This window comes from Tinamus guttatus, unplaced genomic scaffold (genome assembly GCF_059628265.1).
Source record: "Tinamus guttatus ecotype Peru unplaced genomic scaffold, ASM5962826v1 Tinamus_guttatus_pri_ptg000078l, whole genome shotgun sequence".
Taxonomy (NCBI): domain Eukaryota; kingdom Metazoa; phylum Chordata; class Aves; order Tinamiformes; family Tinamidae; genus Tinamus; species Tinamus guttatus.
In genome coordinates, this window is record NW_028288612.1 from 199216 (window position 1) to 220189 (window position 20974).

General features: G+C 46.7%; 1 pseudogene; it reads right to left on the minus strand.

The window, feature by feature from the left end:
• Nucleotides 1–1204: 1204 nt before the first annotated feature.
• Nucleotides 1205–19360, minus strand: LOC148595660 (syncytin-2-like; annotated as a pseudogene).
• Nucleotides 19361–20974: the final 1614 nt, after the last annotated feature.

The window sequence follows — 20974 nt, forward strand, 5'->3', positions numbered from 1 at the left end:
TGCTGGAATGGGTGTTCCTGCCACACTCTGCACCAAGGACCATCGTCACCCATGCCGAAATGCTAGCTCAAGTCATTGGAAAAGGGCATTTGAGAACCATTCAGTTTACGGGTGCGGAGACGAGGCAAATGCTTATTCCATCTACACTGGAAATATTAAACTGGCTGATACAGCACAGTCTGGTATTCCAAGCTGTCCTAGCCGACTATCCAGGCAAGCTTGACATCCACTTGCCTCATCACTCGTTTTTTGCCTTAATCAATGTCACAGACTTGATAGAAAAAAACGTTGTTCAGTCTGATCCCAATAGCGGATGCCCTGACCGTGTTCTCAGATGGGTCAGGATCCACTGGAAAGGCAGTTGCAGTCTGGAAAACGACAGACGGAGATTGGAAAGAACACGTGGATGTCGAGGGTCACTCTTGCGCCAAGTGCCAGGGCCCTCTCCACAAGCCAGAGCAAACAACACCTCCACACAAAGTGAGGTCAACTCCCCTCTGCTGTTGTCTGTAGCAGGGCTTTATACCGGTGCAGGTGGGCATGCGCTGAGGAGCAGCACTCATTGGCTACAGGCTCCCAGCTGATTGGTTCTCCTCCAGGTGTTCGGTTGCTAGGCGTCGGTCCAGTTCCCCACAAACTCCACTTTCCTATATATTCTTACTAAGGCCCCAACACGTGGAAGTAGTGGAAGGATCTCCACAGGTAGTAGTAACGTGAGCATTCAAGAACTTCAAGAAAGAACTGAATGTGGTAACTGACTTGGCCTACGTAGCAGGGATGGTAGCTCGAACAGAACAAGCCTGCCTGAAGGAGGTTGCAAATCCTCACCTCTTCTCCCTCTTGCGACGATTACAGAGGGCACTCGAGGAGCAAGTGAAATTGTATTTCATCACTCATATCCGGTCGCACACGACGCTGCCTGGTCCTATGGGAGAAGGTAATCGTGTAGCTGACCGACTGACGGCTGCTGCGGTCCTGCCCGACTTAATGAAACAAGCAGAACTGTCACACCAGTTCTTCCACCAGAATGCTTGCGTATTGAAGCGCGTTTGGACTAACCATGAATCAGGCACGGGACCTCATATCAGCCTGTCCGGACTGCCAAATGAAGCGGATCCCGCCTGTGGTGGGGACAAACGCACAAGGGTGGCAATCGGGCCAGCTGTGGCAGATGGACGTAACACACATACCGGAGTTTTGGAGGTTAAAGTATGTCCATGTGTCTGTGGATACTTTTTCGGGTGCGGTAGTCGCTATTGCTCACTGCGGAGAAGGCGTGAAAGATGTAAAGAGACATTTGTTAAGTGCTTTTGCCATGCTTGGGGTGCCAACTCAGATAAAAAACAATAATGGGCCAGCGTTGGTCTCACACATTAGCAATGTTTTTCTAGACATGGGCGGTCTGGCACATAACGGGAATTCCACAGTCCCCCACAGGCCAGGCTATAGTAGAACATGCTCATGGCGCGCTGAAAAAAATGCTAGAAAAGCAAAAAAGGAGGAGTGAAGGGTACATCCCCCCAGGGCCGTTTAAATAAGGCAATGTATGTATTAAATTTTCTAAATCGGGAAGAACATGGGTTGATCCCAATTGAACGTCATCATCAGGCAAGAAAAGGGCCACAAAGTGAGGGACAGGCAAAAGTAATGTATAAAGACTTACACACACAAAAATGGAAAGGCCCAGTACCTCTAATAACCTGGGGGTGAGGGTATGCTTGTGTGTTGAAAATGTTGCAGTTTGAAAGCCGCAGTGGTAGTGGTGGTGCGGGGGGAAGGAGATATCAAAAAAAAGTATCGGATTCACAAACAGTCTGTGGACTGTAGGTCCGATCGCCTTCCTAGGAGCGAATCGAGTTCCCAAATAGCGTGATCCACTATAAGCTCGACCCTGGCAGTATCGGATTCACGAACAGTCCGTGGACCGTAGGTCCGATCGCCTTCCTAGGAGCGAATCGAGTTCCCAAATAGTGTGATCCACTATAAGCTCGACCCTGGCAGTATCGGATTCACGAACAGTCCGTGGACCGTAGGTCCGATCGCCTTCCTAAGAGCGAATCGAGTTCCCAAATAGTGTCACCAACTATAAGCTCGACTCTGGCAGTATCGGATTCACGAACAGTCTGTCAACTGTAGGTCCGATCGCCTCCCCCCAAACAAGTAGTCGAGTTCACAAACAGTATGATTTATTCAAATGCAACATTTACAAAGCAGGTTTCGGATGTCAGTACAGGAAATTCTCTACTAGAGCGTGGGATTTTTAGCTAGCTCTGATGTACAAATGTGCAATCATCACTCACCCCAGAAGATGGGAGAGGGCTCTCAGTCTCGAGTCTCCTCAGGCAGCGTCCCAGCGCGAGGGGAGGAAAGGGGGATCAGCCTGTCGACTGACCCAGGAGTTACGATGGTTTCTTCCCCCTCGCTTCTTAGTCTCCTCAGGCAGCGTCCCGACCTGAGGGGAGGGAAGGGGGCTCAGCCTGTTGACTGACCCAAGAGTTACGATGGTTTCTTCCCCCCCAGACTTTTCATCCTTAGTTCACCTTTTATACTTTTCTTTACATTCAGGTGGAGCTTGAGTGACTAGAGTCATACTTAATATTGTTATTGATTGGTGAAAAAGTTTCTCGCTTTCATTTAAAGGTACAGTCAACCGAAAATCTAGAGCGCATGCTCAGTGAGGGGTGGTCGTACCTCGGAGGCGGGTAACTTTTGGGATGGAGGTATGGTTTTCACATTATAACGAGCAAAGTTCAAGCAAAGTTCATCATTTGCCACTTTTGCTGGCTCAGCACCGGACTTGTTATCGTATATCTCTCATTAGACAGCCACTGTGCGGCTTATCAGCAGCCCAGCACAGGGAGTGCAACAGAGTTTGGCCGCAGAGCCTTCACCCCGCTCCATCCTCCGTTACTCCCTTTTGCAGCTGCGAGGAGGGCGGATTGCGTTGCCCAGGGAACCGTGGAGGAGCAGAGTCCGTGCGTACCAACCTGGAAGTGGCAACTGTGTAGCACCCCAAGCAGGCCTCTGTAATGCCAGAGCTGTGTTAGGCCCTAGCTTTCCTCTCAGTTCCTGCTTTCAAACAATTCTTCCACAAACACTTCTTCCACACTATCCACCCCGTGACTATAGTCACTCAAGCTTCACATGAAGTTGTTTAGGTGTTAATATTACATGCCCTAAACATGATGCAGTTAAGCGAGTGATTGCACATTGGTACATTAGATGGGGGAAGTTACAGAAAAGCCAGGGAGTCTAGTTCTACAAATATATATATATACAGAAAATATTGCAGTTACAATAGTAAGTAATGCTTATAACAAACTTTGTATCCACCCCGTGACTCCAGTTACCATTGTATATTGAAATTTAGTCTCAAATTAGAGTCTTAGTACTTGGGACATCAATTGGGTCATCCACCTGTAAAGGGGTATAAGCGGTGAACTGAATCATCTTTACGTTAATAGCTTTCATTATAGTAGATTTTACACAGGATATTGTTATACTTAGGATAATTATCATCACAATGAACATCACCACATATTCTATCAAACTTTGGATCCAACGAGTGACACCAAAGCCAAACCAACTAAACACCTTCGCCAGCCAGGTAGTGTTCATTGATTCCCGGAGTTCATGGGTGTCTTTCGCCACCTGTCGTATCTTCTCTAATTGGATATCAAGGTCCTGTGTAACATTAGGGATATAAATGCAGCAGTCGGTACTGGAGAGGTTTAGGTAGCCATTTTGGTGTAACAGCATCAAGTCCAGTGCCATCCGGTTCTGAAGAGTCTTGTTTTTTGATGTGGCTTGTAATTGACGATTGACTAGTATCAGTGGCATTAGCTAATTTTTCTACTTGATAGGCTAGCTTACTTAACCATAATCACATTTGCAAGACCAAATCCAAAAAAAAAAAAAAAAAAAAGTCCTTCCATCTAAGACAGATCCTGGGAAGAGCCTGAAAACTAAACTTTGGTTTCTTCTTTCTTATGTTCCACAGAGCCCTTTTTTTTTTTTTTTTTTTTTTTCTCTTTGATGCCAATACATCTCCTCCCCAAACATCTTTTAACATGCACATACCTTCTCCAACATTCTGTAACACATCTAACCATACCTGTGCTAAATATTTAGCCCTCCTTTATTATTTACTGTGTGCAGACTGGAGCTCCCAGGACCCAGGTCATGATGGGAAGACTCTGGTTTCTTCTCAGTCCTGCCATCCCTCTACATGTCCTGACAGTTCTATTTTTACTGGTTTTGCTTGAGCCATTCAGTGGGGTCAGAGAAGAGCCCTGCTCCACATGGGGCACAATGTTGGGAGGCCCAAGATACACTGGCGTTCAGGTAATCCAGCCCATAAGGTGGTATACATATTGCCATCACTGCAGGCCCAGATCAAACCAGCCGGAGCGTCACCAGAAGCTATATGGCAATCATTACGAAGCACAAAGTCTTCACTTACTGATTTATATTTTATGCTGTGATTATGGCACAGACAGCCCATTTTTAGGGAAATGTAAACTGGCCAATAGTGTCTCACCCAATCGTGTTGTTCCCAATTGGAGCAATTTATCACATTTTGGCAATACCACAATGCTGGCTTGTTTGATACTGAGCCAAAAGAAAATCCTGGGCCAAATGGTACTACAGATTTGGGCAGAGGCAAGCAAGCGGTAATACTAGATTCATTGAGAGCAGTTGCAAACCCCTTTATTAAAGTTTAGGGCTAAGTTATCCTTCAAACCATGGGTGGCAGAGTCAGGGGCGGATAAGGTTTGTGCGTTGTCACTATGAGTATCTCCTTGATTCCAGTGCACTAAACATACCAAGCCAAAGCATATCTTCCCAACGCAAGTTGGAAATATCATATTTGCTAATCCTAACTACAGCTCTATAACCCTATTACAAATATCTGATTTACAAATATCAAAACAACACTATGCATGAAACTAACAATCCTGATGGATACTCAAGATAGGAGAGTCCTTGGTTCCAGATACAATTGTCCAGCATTCCGGGTTTTTCACATCCTGGAAAACAAAAGGAAGAATGCCCGGTCTCTGCCTTGACCGGCATAAATTGGATTGTTATTGATTTTGCAAGCATAAACAAGCAATTATATTTGGTCAGAAGTCGGGAATGATCCACCGACTGCTTATGCGGTGTGTCTTCCCACTAGCATCAGTGGCTTCCCAGGCACATAGTCCTCGAGGTTTAGCCAAAATTAAAGGAACAACACCAATAGAGGGCAATTTTGCCATCACGGGCTGTCCCACCTGCATTTGAATAGGTGTATGCTTTTGTGACTCTGAGGGCTCTGATAAGGTGGGAGCAGGTGGTCCTGTGGGACAGAAAGCTTGTATTTTGGGGCTTCCATAAGTTCCCCATCTGTTATTTACTGTGTAGACTGCTTGGGATAGCCGCAGATCCCAGTTAGGCTGTGACACTTTTGCATGTTTCTTAATCATGCCATTGACTCTTTCCACTATACCATTAGCTTGGGGATAATAGGGAGTGTGAAACACCCATTTTATTCCTTCTTGTTTTGCCCAATCTTGCACTACAGTAGCAGTGAAGTGACTGCCATTATCACTTTGTAGGCACTCTGGTGCTGGGAGGCTACTAAACCAGTCCTGCAGGATTTTCACAGTATTCTCACCAGTGGCTGCACTTACTGCCGTGGCCATGGTTAGTCTGGATACTACTTCCACGCCTACCAGGATGTATTTTCGACCACGAGCAGGTCTTAATGGTCCTACATAATCGATTTGCCAGGTGCTCCATAAGACTTTGTTTCTTTGAATGTGCTGAGGGGGAGCTTGATTAGGATGATTCATTTTCAGTCGGAGTTGGCATTGAGGGCAAGCTGATATGATTTCACTAACTAATGCTACTGACACAGGCCATCCCCATGCCACACATTCGTGATATAGATCATTTTTCCCCGAATGTCCCCTTTTTACATGCAACCATTCGATTAGCCTTTGCCACTCATCTCCTTCAGCAGCTACTGTTTGCACTTGCGCTAACCTATCGACTTCCTCATTCCACTTAGTTGCGGGTGCACTAGTTTTTGCATGTGCCTTTACCCATCCTATTTCTAAAGGTCGGTGTCTGCTTACTTCCAAAAGTCTCTGCCAGTCACTTGTCCTCCACACTGGTACACGATTTACCTCCCAATTATTTGCTTCCCATTGACATATCCATTCTGTTGCTCCCTTAAATGTGGCATAGGAATCAGTATAAATTACCTCAGCTCCATTTTCCACAGCTAACAGCAGGGCTCGGAGTTCCCCGACCTGGGCACTACCGTCACCCTCCTCAGTTACTGACCGTCCTGAGCTTATTTCCAGGGCTGCTGCCTTATAATTCCACCCCGTGCTTGTTCTTCGGGCAGAGGCATCAGTAAACCACACTCCATCCTTTTTAGAGGATACAGTGAATTCTGGAGCTACCTTAATAGGTGAAGGCTTATAAGGAAGACATAATGTTGTAATGTCTGAGCTTACTGGCTGTTGCAATTTGGAGGTCTTAGTTGGTCCTTCTTTTAGTGCTAGCAAGTGGCTTATTCCTTCTAGATAAGCATACCATTTGCGGATCGTTCCCTTCTGTGCGACACCTTCAGGAGGGGGGGCGCCTTTAAGAATAGGGCTTAACAATGGAAAAGGCCCCTGAACGATGATATCCTGTGAGGTTCGTAGTTTTTCTGCCTCTTTCACTGCACGAACTAAGGAGAGAAGTCCCTTTTCCCACTCAGAATAACGCTGCTCTGTCTCTTTAAAGGAGGTAGACGAGAAAAGCAGGGGTCTTGAAGGACCTGAAGCTCCTTTTTGAAAGATGCCGCAATAGGAGGCATGTTCAGAGAAACCCCCTTCGGCCCGAAAAGGGTCCACTGGATTTAGGGGGCCTAACCTCTGATTGATAACTAATTCATCCTTTAGGGTTTTAACAGCTTCTGCATGAATCGGAGTCCAATCCCACGGTTTGTTCTTTCTCAGCAAATCATACAGAGGACGGGCAATTACAGAGAACCCAGGAACATGTTTCCTCCAATATCCTAGTGTTCCCATTAGTTGTTGTAGTTCCTTCTTGTTTTGGGGTAGGCGTCCCTTTTCGATCTCTGTTAATCATAGAATCATAGAATCATAGAATGCTTAGGGTTGGAAGGGACCTCTAGAGATCATCTAGTCCAACCCCCCTGCATACGCAGGGACACCTAAAGCACGTGGCGCAGGACTGCATCCAAGCGGGTTTTGAAGATCTCCAGAGAAGGAGACTCCACAACCTCTCTGGGCAGCCTGTTCCAGTGCTCTGGCACCCTCACTGTTAAGAAATTTTTCCTTAAGTTCCTATGGAATTTTTGATGTTTCAGTTTCCGGCCATTTCCTCTAGTCCTATCAGTGGCCACCACTGAAAAGAGACCATCCCCGTCCTCTGCACTCCCTCCCTTGAGGTATTTATATACACTGATTAGATCCCCTCTCAGCCTTCTCTTCTCCAGGCTGAACAGGCCCAGCTCCCTCAGCCTCTCCTCATAGGGCAGATGTTCCAGGCCCCTGATCATCCTTGTAGCCCTGCGCTGGACTCTCTCCAGCAGATCCACATCCCTCTTGTACTGTGGAGCCCAGAACTGGACACAGTACTCCAGATGCGGCCTCACCAGGGCTGAGTAGAGGGGCAGGATCACCTCCCTCGACCTGCTGGAGACGCTCTTCTTAATGCACCCCAGGATCCCATTGGCCTTTTTGGCCACGAGGGCACACTGCTGCCTCATGGTCAACTTGTCGTCCACGATGACACCCAGGTCTTTCTCCGCAGAGCTGCTCTCCAGGAGGTCAGTCCCCAGCCTGTACTGGTGTCTGGGGTTATTCCTCCCCAGGTGCAGGACCTTGCACTTGGCCTTGTTGAATTGCATGAGGTTTTTCACCGCCCAGTTGTCCAGTCTGTCCAGGTCCCTCTGGATGGCAGCGCAGCCCTCTGGGGTATCGGCTACTCCTCCCAGTTTGGTATCATCAGCAAACTTGCTGAGGGAGCACTCTGTGCCTTCATCCAGGTCATTGATGAATAAATTGAACAGGACTGGACCAAGGACTGACCCCTGGGGGACCCCACTAGCCACAGGCCTCCAACTAGACTCTGCACCGCTGATCACCACTCTCTGGGCCCTGCCATCCAGCCAGTTCCTAATCCATCTCACTGTGCACTCATCTATCCCACACTTCCGGAGCTTGCCCAGGAGGATGTTGTGAGGGACGGTGTCAAAAGCCTTGGTGAAGTCGAGATAGACGACATTCACCGCTCTCCCCTCGTCTATCCAGCCGGTCATTTCATCATAGAAGGCTATCAGGTTAGTCAGGCAAGATTTTCCCTTGGTGAATCCATGCTGACTACTCTTGAGCACCTTCTTGTCCTCCATGTGCCTGGAGACAACAGCCAGTATGAGCCGTTCCATCACTTTTCCGGGGACGGAGGTGAGGCTGACTGGCCTGTAGTTGCCTGGGTCCTCCTTCTTGCCTTTTTTGAAGACTGGCGTGACATTGGCCTTCTTCCAGTCTTCCGGCACCTCCCCCGTTCTCCAGGATCTTTCAAAGATGATGGAGAGCGGCTTAGCTATGGCATCTGCCAGCTCCCGCAGCACTCTGGGGTGCATCCCATCAGGGCCCATGGATTTGTGGGTATCGAGGTTCCTTAGGTGCTCTCTGACCCAATCTTCCTCTACCCAGGGCAAGTCTTCCTCTCCACCCGCTTCTTCTCTTGCCTCTAGGGCCTGGGGCTCTAAAGGGCTGCCCTTGGTAAACACCGAAGCAAAGAAGGCATTGAGCAACTCTGCTTTTTCTGTGTTATTTGTAACCAAGGTGCCCATCCCGTCCGCCAGCGGACCCACGTTCTCCCTGATCTTCCTTTTGCTGTTAATGTATTTGAAGAATTTTTTTTTGTTATTTTTAACGTCCCTTGCCAGCTTGCCTTCCAGACGTGCCTTAGCTTTCCTTGTCGCATCTCTGCATTCCCTGACTATGTTCCTGTATTTCTCCCAGGGGGCCTGTCCTTTTTTCCACATTCTGTATACCGCTGCCTTCTGCTTGAGCATTGCCACAAGCTCCCGGCTCATCCACGCAGGTCGCCTGCCCCCTCTGCCTCCCTTCCTACACACAGGGATGCACTGCTGCTGGGCGTGGAGGAAGTGCCGCTTGAAAACTAACCAGCTCTCTTGGGCCCCCCTGCCTTCTAGAGCACTAGCCCATGGGATTCTACCGAGGAGGTCTCTGAAGAGGCTAAAGTTGGCCCTCCTGAAGTCCATCGTCGCAAGGCTACTTACAGCCCTGCCTCCTCCTCGTTGAATCCTGAACTCCACCAACTCATGGTCACTGCAGCCGAGGCTACCCCCCACCTTAACATCTCCTACTAGGCCCTCCCTATTTGATAGCACGAGGTCCAGTAGCCCACCTCTCCTCGTCGGCTCCTCCACAACCTGCGTCAAAAAGTTATCGTCGACGCTCTGCAGGAACCTCCAGGACTGCTTATGCCTGGCTGTGTTGTCCTCCCAGTTGATGTCGGCGTAGTTGAAGTCCCCCATGAGAACCAGGGCCTGTGACCGTGAGGCAACATCCAGCTGCCTATAGAAGGCCTCATCAACCTCCTCGTCCTGGTCAGGTGGCCGGTAGCAGACACCCACCACAGTGTCTCCCACATTAGCCTGCCCTCTAATCCTTACCCACAAGCTCTCAACTCGCTCATCCTCGACTCCCAGGTTGAGCTCCATGCATTCCAGTTGCTCTCTCACATAAAGAGCAACTCCACCACCTCGCCTTCCCAGCCTGTCCTTCCTAAAGAGCACATAGCCTTCCATGGCAGCGCTCCAGTCATGCGAGCTATCCCACCACGTCTCTGTGATTCCGATGAGATCATGACGCTGGGACCGCACACAGATCTCCAGTTCATCCTGCTTATTCCCCATGCTTCGCGCATTGGTATACAGGCATTTCAGGGAAGCAACAGAGGCCACAGGTTTCCCAGGAGGGGTGAAAGAGGACCCTCTGTGATCATTTCCTATCCTCGCTTCCCCACTACCATACTCCCGCTGGACGCCATCTGACCTGGGCTGTGCGGTACTGCTTGCCGCGTCAGTGTGCCACTCCCCTTCCCCCTTCTTGCCTAGTTTAAAGCCCTCCTAACCAGGTTGGCCAGCCTTTTTGCAAAGAGACGTGTGCCCCTCTTGCTAAGATGAGTACCATCGTTCCCCACTAGCTGTTGGTCATCAAACAGAGACCCATGGTCGTAGAAGCCGAAACCCTGTTGCCAGGTCCAGCGGCGCAGCCAGTTGTTAAGCTGCCATATTCGCCTTCTCCTCCTTGAGTCCATTCCCCTCGTTGGCAGAATGGAGGAGAACACCACCTGGGCACCTGTACCTTTGATGGCCATCCCTAGGGCTCTGAAGTCTTGCTTGACGTCCCTCATTTTCCCCATGGCATCATTAGCACCCACATGAATCAATAGTAGAGGATAATAGTCCGACTCCTGAACTATTCTTGGGAGCCTTTCTGTGATATCCTTTATTTTGGCCCCAGGCAAGCAGCAGACCTCTCTGGATGAGGGGTCCGGTCTACATATCGGTGCCTCCGTGCCCTGCAGCGTGGAGTCACCCACGACGATCACCCGCCGCTTCTTCCGGGTGCTCCTTTTCACTTTAGGGGGAGCAGCCTTGCTGCTTGGATTAGACTGCCCCTCTGTAGAGATCCCCTTAGACGGGCCTTGGTTCAAGGCCTCCTCTATCTGATTCACATGTTCCAGGGCCTCGTACCTGTTGAACGTGGTCACCGGTGGAGATGAGGTGGGCTGTGGAGGGGATCTTCTGCCACCAGAATGTATCGTCGGGCACAGCTACAGCTCCTGATACCCACAAAGCCCCCAGGAATTTAACTTCTTGTGCTGGACCTTGACATTTGGATGGTGGTACCTCCATCTCATGGTCTGTTAATAGTTGCCAAACAGTTTGAGCAGTTTCTCGTACACATTCTTTGTTGTTTCCACCTATTAGTATATCATCTATATATTGATAAATGCATATTTCAGGGGGTTTCTTTACTGTGGCTAGAAGCTTTGCGAGCGCATTATGTGCAATAGTGGGTGAGTGTTTATATCCCTGTGGCAATCGATTAAAGGTGTATTGTACACCATCCCATGTAAATGCAAACTGTGGCTTGTCTTTATCATCTAAGGGTACCATAAAGAACATATCTTTGATATCTAGGGTGGCCATCCAGGGGTGTGCAGCTGATCGTATAGCCGTGACAATCTCAGCTATGCTAGGGACTGCCGCTGTTAGTGGGCCGGTGTTATGATTAAGTTTTCGGTAATCAATTGTCATTCTCCACTTGCCATCTGGCTTCTTGACAGGCCACACCGGGGAGTTATATGGAGAATGGGTTCGGCCAATTATGCCTCGCTTTTCTAAGTCCACAATTACTTCAGTTATTCCCTTCTTTGCAGCTGCAGGCAAAGGGTACTGGGGAACATTGGTCACATGAGATGGGGGCAGGGCATGGGTTACTTCCAGCACTCCTACCGTTAGGCTTTCCTGCTCGTTTCCTCCAAAATTCCAAACACTACCATTAGGCAGGTACCATCGTTTTCCTCTAAGTACATCGTATCCTAGAATGTTCCCAGGGTGTGAACTTAGTACCACATCCACAGCTGTCATCCTCTTTTCCCCAGGCAACCATAATTGGGTCCTAGCAAGTGGGCATTTTTCTTTAGCACCTGTTACTCCACTAATCACAATAAATTTTTGAGAGGGTTTAATTCCTAATGATTCTGCTTGCAACTTGTTCAGAACACTAATCTGTGCTCCAGTATCAATCAAAAATTCTAGACTAAGTTTTTTTGGACCAACAGGAATTGATATATAGGGTTCTTTGTTTTTGGACCATTGAAAAATATGTATCATGCGGGTTGGGCGGCCCGAATCCCAATCCGCATTGCTTAGTTTTTTTGATCTCCTAAACTCTTCACTTAGAGGCGCAAAGGGATTGTTTGTTCTGTCAGAGGCGGGGGGAGAGGGGGAGTTCTTGTCTTGTCTGCTTGGAGGAGGAGATTCAGTTGCTCTGCGTTCCAGGATTTCAACCAATTTTCTGATGCAGCTAGTGGATTGCCCCTGCAGCATAGCGCGGGGCACTCCTAAAGCTAATGCTTGTCGCCATAAATCATTGCGCAGAGTGCTGTTAATTTGATTTACTGATGCTGGCAGACCCTGAAAGGGTTCCAGTTCATGTTTCGGGTATGGTCGACCCTCCAATTTTCTTGTGTGAAATACCTTCCTAGCTCTCCCTGATTGTTCTGATAGAGGCTCAGGGTCTGACCATGCCATCTCTCGTCCATAACTCACCATGTCATGTAACAGCTCTGCCCAAGTAGGGACGTGTGCAGGGGGGGCGTGAAGGTTCTGATCATTATGCTGTTGAGCCCGTATGACCCTTTCCTTTAAATTTTGCATATATATCTTTGCTGTGTCAGGCAGACCCTTAATAAGGGGCCTTAGGTGGACTGGGTCTACCGGAGCCATTAACGGAACATCAAAGCGTCCTCGGTCATACATTGCCTGAATACAAGCAGCTTTCTGCATTGCCTCTGATAAGCCAGACAGCCCCCTAACTTTGATTATTAGTGGCTCGTCTCTTTCTCTGGGGTCTATTCCCCCTGCCCAGTAAGCAACTCGAGCAGTAATAGATCGATTATCATCTGGGAACCCCTCATCTAGAAACACTCCTGGTCCCCAGAAGCCTAAAGATTCTTCTCTGTCTAACAATATTCTGTCGCCACCTGAAAGGGAAACTCTCCACAAGTATTCAGTTTCGGTTTCCCCAGGCTTTCTTGAAAATTTAGTCTGCAGTTCTCCTAATTCTGAACCTGAATAAGGAGTAGTCCGAACTGTGGTGCGGGGATTCCGACCTCGGGGACCTTCAGATGTTTCGGTCTTTATCAGCGGCCGAACAGCCACTAATTCTGAGGATTCTTCTTGTATCTCTTTATCTGGATCTCCCCATATGTCCCCGTCCCAGTCCTCAGGCTCAGTGTTAGTAATTAACTTTCTGATTTGCCGCATATTAGGGGGTCGGGGTGCCTGCATCAGCATTGTTTCAATTCGCTGCTCCAGTAACTGGGTACGTCTCTTTTCCTTCTCTAATTCATACTGCAAATGTTGAATTTCTGAATTCTTACTTTGATAATCTAATTTCAATTTCTGAAATATTTTATAATCCTTCTGTGCCTGAATTAAGCAACCGCCCAGAATAGCACAAATAACACCCTTGCCTCTGCCGTCCTTAAACTTAGCATGGCATTCCTCCATTCTTTGCAAAACCTTTTCAGGATCTGACCAATTATCTCTGGCCCAATCTTCCCCACCTTCTGAGGGACCACATTTCTGTCTCCGTAGGAATTCCTTTATCGACATCCTGCCGACTACGCCAATTTTGTGTTGAAAATGTTGCAGTTTGAAAGCCGCAGTGGTAGTGGCGGTGGGGGGGGAAGGAGATATCAAAAAAAAGTATCGGATTCACAAACAGTCTGTGGACTGTAGGTCCGATCGCCTTCCTAGGAGCGAATCGAGTTCCCAAATAGTGTGATCCACTATAAGCTCGACCCTGGCAGTATCGGATTCACGAACAGTCCGTGGACCGTAGGTCCGATCGCCTTCCTAGGAGCGAATCGAGTTCCCAAATAGTGTGATCCACTATAAGCTCGACCCTGGCAGTATCGGATTCACGAACAGTCCGTGGACCGTAGGTCCGATCGCCTTCCTAAGAGCGAATCGAGTTCCCAAATAGTGTGATCCACTATAAGCTCGACCCTGGCAGTATCGGATTCACGAACAGTCCGTGGACCGTAGGTCCGATCGCCTTCCTAAGAGCGAATCGAGTTCCCAAATAGTGTCACCAACTATAAGCTCGACTCTGGCAGTATCGGATTCACGAACAGTCTGTCAACTGTAGGTCCGATCGCCTCCCCCCAAACAAGTAGTCGAGTTCACAAACAGTATGATTTATTCAAATGCAACATTTACAAAGCAGGTTTCGGATGTCAGTACAGGAAATTCTCTACTAGAGCGTGGGATTTTTAGCTAGCTCTGATGTACAAATGTGCAATCATCACTCACCCCAGAAGATGGGAGAGGGCTCTCAGTCTCGAGTCTCCTCAGGCAGCGTCCCAGCGCGAGGGGAGGAAAGGGGGATCAGCCTGTCGACTGACCCAGGAGTTACGATGGTTTCTTCCCCCTCGCTTCTTAGTCTCCTCAGGCAGCGTCCCGACCTGAGGGGAGGGAAGGGGGCTCAGCCTGTTGACTGACCCAAGAGTTACGATGGTTTCTTCCCCCCCAGACTTTTCATCCTTAGTTCACCTTTTATACTTTTCTTTACATTCAGGTGGAGCTTGAGTGACTAGAGTCATACTTAATATTGTTATTGATTGGTGAAAAAGTTTCTCGCTTTCATTTAAAGGTACAGTCAACCGAAAATCTAGAGCGCATGCTCAGTGAGGGGTGGTCGTACCTCGGAGGCGGGTAACTTTTGGGATGGAGGTATGGTTTTCACATTATAACGAGCAAAGTTCAAGCAAAGTTCATCATTTGCCACTTTTGCTGGCTCAGCACCGGACTTGTTATCGTATATCTCTCATTAGACAGCCACTGTGCGGCTTATCAGCAGCCCAGCACAGGGAGTGCAACAGAGTTTGGCCGCGGAGCCTTCACCCCGCTCCATCCTCCGTTACTCCCTTTTGCAGCTGCGAGGAGGGCGGATTGCGTTGCCCAGGGAACCGTGGAGGAGCAGAGTCCGTGCGTACCAACCTGGAAGTGGCAACTGTGTAGCACCCCAAGCAGGCCTCTGTAATGCCAGAGCTGTGTTAGGCCCTAGCTTTCCTCTCAGTTCCTGCTTTCAAACAATTCTTCCACAAACACTTCTTCCACAGCTTGTATTCATGTTGCAGGACAAAACCGTTGGGTGCCAGTGCAATGGATAAAGCCGGCATTATCAACACCGATGCCTGCGGAGAGAGGAGAAGATCCAGAGGAAGAGTTCCAACAATAGAGGACTAATCCTCTATGGACTCGCTGCTACCGAAGTGATCACTGCAATGCCAGCACCACCACTTCAACCTCGAAAGAATGTGTGGGTAACCTTGGCACACCTGGGCAACCAGACTCAAATGAATATTTGTAATGGGATGTATAGTGCTAACTGTAATCATAATCCCTTGTATGTATTTGCCATGTCTCATACAATTGATATGTGCCTTAGTGGAAAGAATGACAACGGCCGCTCTAAAGAAGAGTGCAAACTTAGTCACCATCATTGAAGGAAAGAAGAACTTGCTGAACTGTTGGGAGGTTTTACAGCATTGCCAAAGCCAACTCCTTGGCTATTGTGTTGTGGGTCCTTAACTATGCCTGTCTGGTGCTAGAAAACAAAAAAGGGGGAGATGTGGGAAACTGAGAAACCGTGAGACACTGTGGGAAGGGTGAAAGTTAGGAGTGAGAAACTATGAAAGTTAGGAATAACAGATTAGCAGATAGAGACAAAAACACAGGCTGGCCGTGCCGGTCTCTGGTTGGTTACCTCTTATCCGGTAGCAGGATTGGACCCAGATAGCAATAGAGTCAAGGAATTGGCTGGAGGCAGGGGGAGGGAGCGCATGGACAGTGCATGCTCACATACTCGGAGAATATATATGTTTGGTCTGATGCTCAATAAAAATGGCTTCTGGCCCTAAACCTTAAGCCCCTGCTCCTTCAATGCTCACACAATAAATAATTAGGGGTTTACTTTCTAACAGATGTTTTCTCTTGTGACAGCAATAGCTTTGTGCCAGTTGGATGTGTTGCATATAGTTGTGACTCTCTATTAGGGGCTACATTTTCTGTTTTCAGAACAATTTATCCACATTTAAGGTAGAGTAGAATTCAGCTATAGCTTGCAAGCTTTATATTTGCATCCCAGGCATAATTTGGTCTTTAGATGATTATTTAAACAACTCATTTATAAAAGCGACATATAGGATTTGTTAGGTTATTTTTAGTGGTAGAGTTTTACTTTTGTACACTTAAAAAGAGCTACAGAACTCTGAATTGTATGAGGAAAGTAGATGAATAAGTGATGGCAAACAGAGGCATCATAGCTATAAACCCTTATTTAGTTAATATATTATTTCTCTTTGTTTTGCTCATTTAAAAAAGGTAGGGATTTACCCTGCATTAACCTTACTGCCTTCACTATTCTAATGTAATATTAAATATGTATGTATCATTTCTTATTTAGATTTAAAGATACTCAGTAATAAAATCTTCAGTTTAGGCTGTGCTTTCAGCTATGGGAAATCATAGATAAGCTCCTTACAGGATAAATTTCAATATTTCTTAAGTGGAAATACTTCTAGAATGAATATAGTGCTGCTTTCATAAGAACTCTATTTAATAGTTTAGTATAAAAAATAGGTAAGACTATTGTACCCTTTGAAACTGCCACCAAATTGATAAATAGGATGTAAATACTCCATGTGTAATTCATTCAAGTCCCTGTCAAGTATTACAAATTTGTCCATGGAAGATCACAGTCAGAGTAACATGTTCTGGTGTGTTTAGTTGCATAATTTAATAGTAACCTGACCTTAAAATTGCTGAATCTTCAGTACCACAAGTGTTAAGGAGCATGCATTAAGCTACCATCTGAAAAACAGTGAATCACATACTGCTCTCTGTTATAAGCTGGTGAATATAGATAGGTTTTGTGTTCCTTCTCCAAGGAAGAGATACCACCTGATACAGCACGGGTTCCTGCAACTGATGCCTTTCTATTCAAGTACTATTTCAGCTGGCCTACATCTGTCTTGCCAACATCACCAAGCGCACATCCTTAGTAATACTGTTATTCATATATGTATATTTACAAAACCATACATCAACTTTAGGAAATGGTATAGTGCTAGGATGGCCTTCGGCAAGCTTGGACTTTTAGGGACCTCAACACCTAACAGCACCCATCTCTCCTACCAAAACTAGAGGGCTCTGCAACTGCAAGCCATAATCCCTGTGTCCTGTAGGGTCTGCTCTGATAAAGGCTCTTCCCCTTTCTTCAGTCACAGTAGCATTTACCTGTTTAGTAACACACGTCACCTATAATTCAGAAAGTGTTACGTTCAGAGAATTAGTTCAGCAGACATGCAGAAGGAGCACAGCATTAGATCAACAGGGACTGCTGTACAAATATAGATATAAAAAGTTGCTCTTAATCCTCAGGCCTCTAAAGAATCAAATGTGAATAACTTATTTTCCAAGTTTTGTAGTTTATTTTTTTATTATAGTGTTTATGGGTTTGTGTTGGAACCAGGCGCAGGACAACTGCACAGGCCTTTACGGGAGCCGAGCCGGATTACAAGACACGATCCCAATATGAGTTTAGATCTTGCTCCGTTTATTAGCGGAAGTGCGCATATATTTATACCTACAAGCATCTGAGGGATATCCAGGTTAGCTACGATTGGTTGCTAGGGAGGTTGCTATGTCCCGGCCGCATAGGCTCTTTCCCAGCTCTGCAAAGTTGTTTACCCGAAACGGCTAACTACTCTTTCCCACATAGCTCCCCCTTCCCAGCCGGCCAAGGACAACTCACTAACACTCCCCAGTACATTATCAGCAAGGCGCAGGTGGTGCAGATTCTCAGCACAGTGCAGATTCTCAGCACAGCATTTCTCTACAATTCCCCCTTTTTTCTTTTGCACTTGTTGCACCTTGCGAAAGAACGGACTCAGTCTGGGATGCAGAGTGAGACAACTTTATTCTCAAACCAACTTCTTTTATACCCTTTTAACACAAGTGTTGCAAAGATTACAACCAATCAGCATCTTGCCAGCCGTGCAGTTGTGGTTATCTTCTTCTCCTTGCTTTGTTCCTCATCTGCTGACAAGACATTCCACATGCGATTGTAGTCCTCCTCCTTTTCCTGCTTTGCTCTTTGCTGATAAGACATTAGTCCTTGCGGATCAGCCCATCAACCGTGCACTACTAAGGCATTCTTGTGATTAACTATTAACAAGGCATCTATTATCTACTGACAAGGTACTATGCCTCCACATCTCCCCCTTCTTTATTTGTTTTTAGTTGAACAGCCATGACTTAGTTAAATGATCAAGCAATCAATCACTGAACACATAATAAGAAACAAAGCAGACAGATACACTAACAATAAGCAAAATACAGTTAGTACAAAATGCAGGCAGTACAACAGTTAGAAACTTTGCGTTAACATAGCTAAGCAAAAGATTGTTTAGTTTGTTGCATTTACTCCCATGGTTTGATTCCAACAAGCATAATAGTGTCCTTTTCCCAAGGTCTCTCCACCAACACTCTCGAGTTTGTCCTTGAGATCCCCAGATCTCCCCCTTCTTTATTTATGAAGAATGCTTGTTTCAAGGCACGGTCTATTAAACACTGAATTGTTTTTAACAAACATGGGATACAAATTAAAAGGCAAAGAAAGATTATCAAGCACATCAAACCTATTTGCAACGATCCCTTAATCCACGCAGCTAATCCTAAATTCCCCAAAAGATTTCCAAAAATATTGAAACCATCGTCTTGACGTAACTTCTGCACTCCTTTTTGTAAATTTTCAATGCTTTTATGGATGGATTCCGAATGGTCAGATAAATTCATGCAACAGAGTCCATCAAAATCCTGACACCCATGGCCTTGCGCTAATAACAAAAAGTCTATAGCAGCTCTATTTTGAAGTGAAGCATGCCTAACAGAATTAACATCTAGCAATAGCCCACTTAGTGCCAGGGAAGTAGCATTAGTCTGTTTTGCCAGCCAGCAACCAAGCCTATTTAAGGTTACTAGCGCTTTCCCTGATGCCACCCCGGGTGTAAATATAGATGCTGATACGATTTCTGCAGTGTTCCAAAATGTTACTTGGTCATCACACTCAGATTGAAAAGCGTGTATGGCTCACTTGGGGCGTTTTCTATGGTTATTAATCATTGAAATGTTGGGTGTCAATAGAGTCAGCCTTCCAATGCTGCATGGTCCTCCGCATGCACGAGAGGGGATACCAGGCCAGGCACGATCTCCACAAATTAGAAATAGGCCCTTTGGTAATTTGAGTGGGTATCTACCAGATAAGGTTAATTTTGCGGCAGCATAGTTGCACCATGCAGTGGCATTTCTATACTCCGGTAGGGTAGCATTCAGCCATTGTATTTTATGTGGCTCCGGATCCTTTAGATCTCGTCTTTTGTATCCTGGGAGAGGAGGGGACACTTCTTTCCAGTTGGCCCATCCATCTGTATAGTTAAGATACACACAATAATCCATTTTTACTGATCCTAACAAATCTAGCTCTTGTGGCTCTATATTCATTTTTGGAAACCATGGGATCCAATTATTCCACTTATCAACTATGTCAGCTGGTTTATCACTTATGTATGAACGCCTTTCGAGGGGAACCTGCCAATCATCAACAGGTTGTCCTACCAGACAGGTTGCAAAAGGATTTCCTGGACTAGATAATGACAAACATAACGTATCTTGTCCCGTTTGATTGGCCAGAGTTACCCATATGTTAGTTTTAGGCTGGGGTGGCATCCACTGCGGTGTGGGTGATGTCACGGTGCAGATGATGATGATGACTGTGATAAGAAAGGCTTGATCCATCGAGCAGGTACCCATCTTGGCCCTGTGCCTGTAGAAACACAAGCATATCCTCTACCCCAGGTTATTAAAGGAAAAGGCCCTTCCCACTGATTCGTCTGTGGGTTTTTGGCTACAACCTGGGCTTTTTCCTGAACTTTGTGTTGTTTGTGTGAATCAAGATGTCAGTATATAGGGGGTCCCTCTTCTGTCCAGTGATTTAAAAAATTCAACACATAGCAAGTTTTTGCTATGCGTTCCTGTGGGGATAACCCTACGCTCCCCTTTTTTTGTTTTTGTAGCATATTCTTAAGGGTACCATGTGTACGCTCAATAATCGCTTGGCCTGTGGGTGAATGGGGGATACCTGTGATGTGTTGGATTCCCCATTGTTGAAAGAATATTTGCGTTTTTTGTGCTATATAAGCTGGACCATTGTCAGTTTTTATAGTTTTAGGCACTCCCAACATTGCAAAGGCCATCATAAAGTGTCGACATACATCTTTGGCCTTCTCACCTGTATGTACAGAAGCATAGATACAGGATGAGAAGGTATCAACAGAAACATGCACATATTTGAATCTGTCAAATTCAGAGATATGCATTACATCTGATTGCCAAATTTCAAGCGCAGAAAGACCGCGAGGGTTTACTCCGATGGATGGTACTGGTAAAATGCGCTGGCAGTCTGGGCATGACTGTATGATTTGTCTAGCTTGTTCCTGAGTCAATTGAAACGACTTCCGTAACGCTTTTGCATTTTGGTGATAAAAGTCATGCGACAAACGTGCTTGTGCAAAGCGATCCGGCAGAGCTACAGCTCCTGCAAGGCTATCTGTTTGAGTGTTACCTTCGCTAATAGGTCCAGGCAGTGAGGTGTGCGAGCGTACATGTTGGATAAAGTACGGATAAATCCTTCTGTTTAATAGCCATCTGAGCTTCCAGAGAAGCGCAAAGAGGGTCTCGTTTGAAACCTCTTTTAAAAAGGAGTGTTCTAATCTAGAGACTAATCCTGCAACATAGGCAGAGTCTGTTATAATGTTAACTGCAGAGGGCCATCGCGTAAAAACGCGGACGACCGCTGATAATTCCACTATTTGTGGTGAGCCTGTGACAACATGTACGTCGCTCTCCCAATGCCCTTCATCATTTTTCCACAATACAACTGCACGCCTGTCGCAGTTGCTGCGCTCCTCCATGCTGGCTGCGCTGCAGGTCTTCTCCTGCGCTTCCTCGCGCTGCAGCTTCTGATCTCGGCCAGAACCCTCAGGGCCACGTCCACCAGGTCTGCCTCGGTCA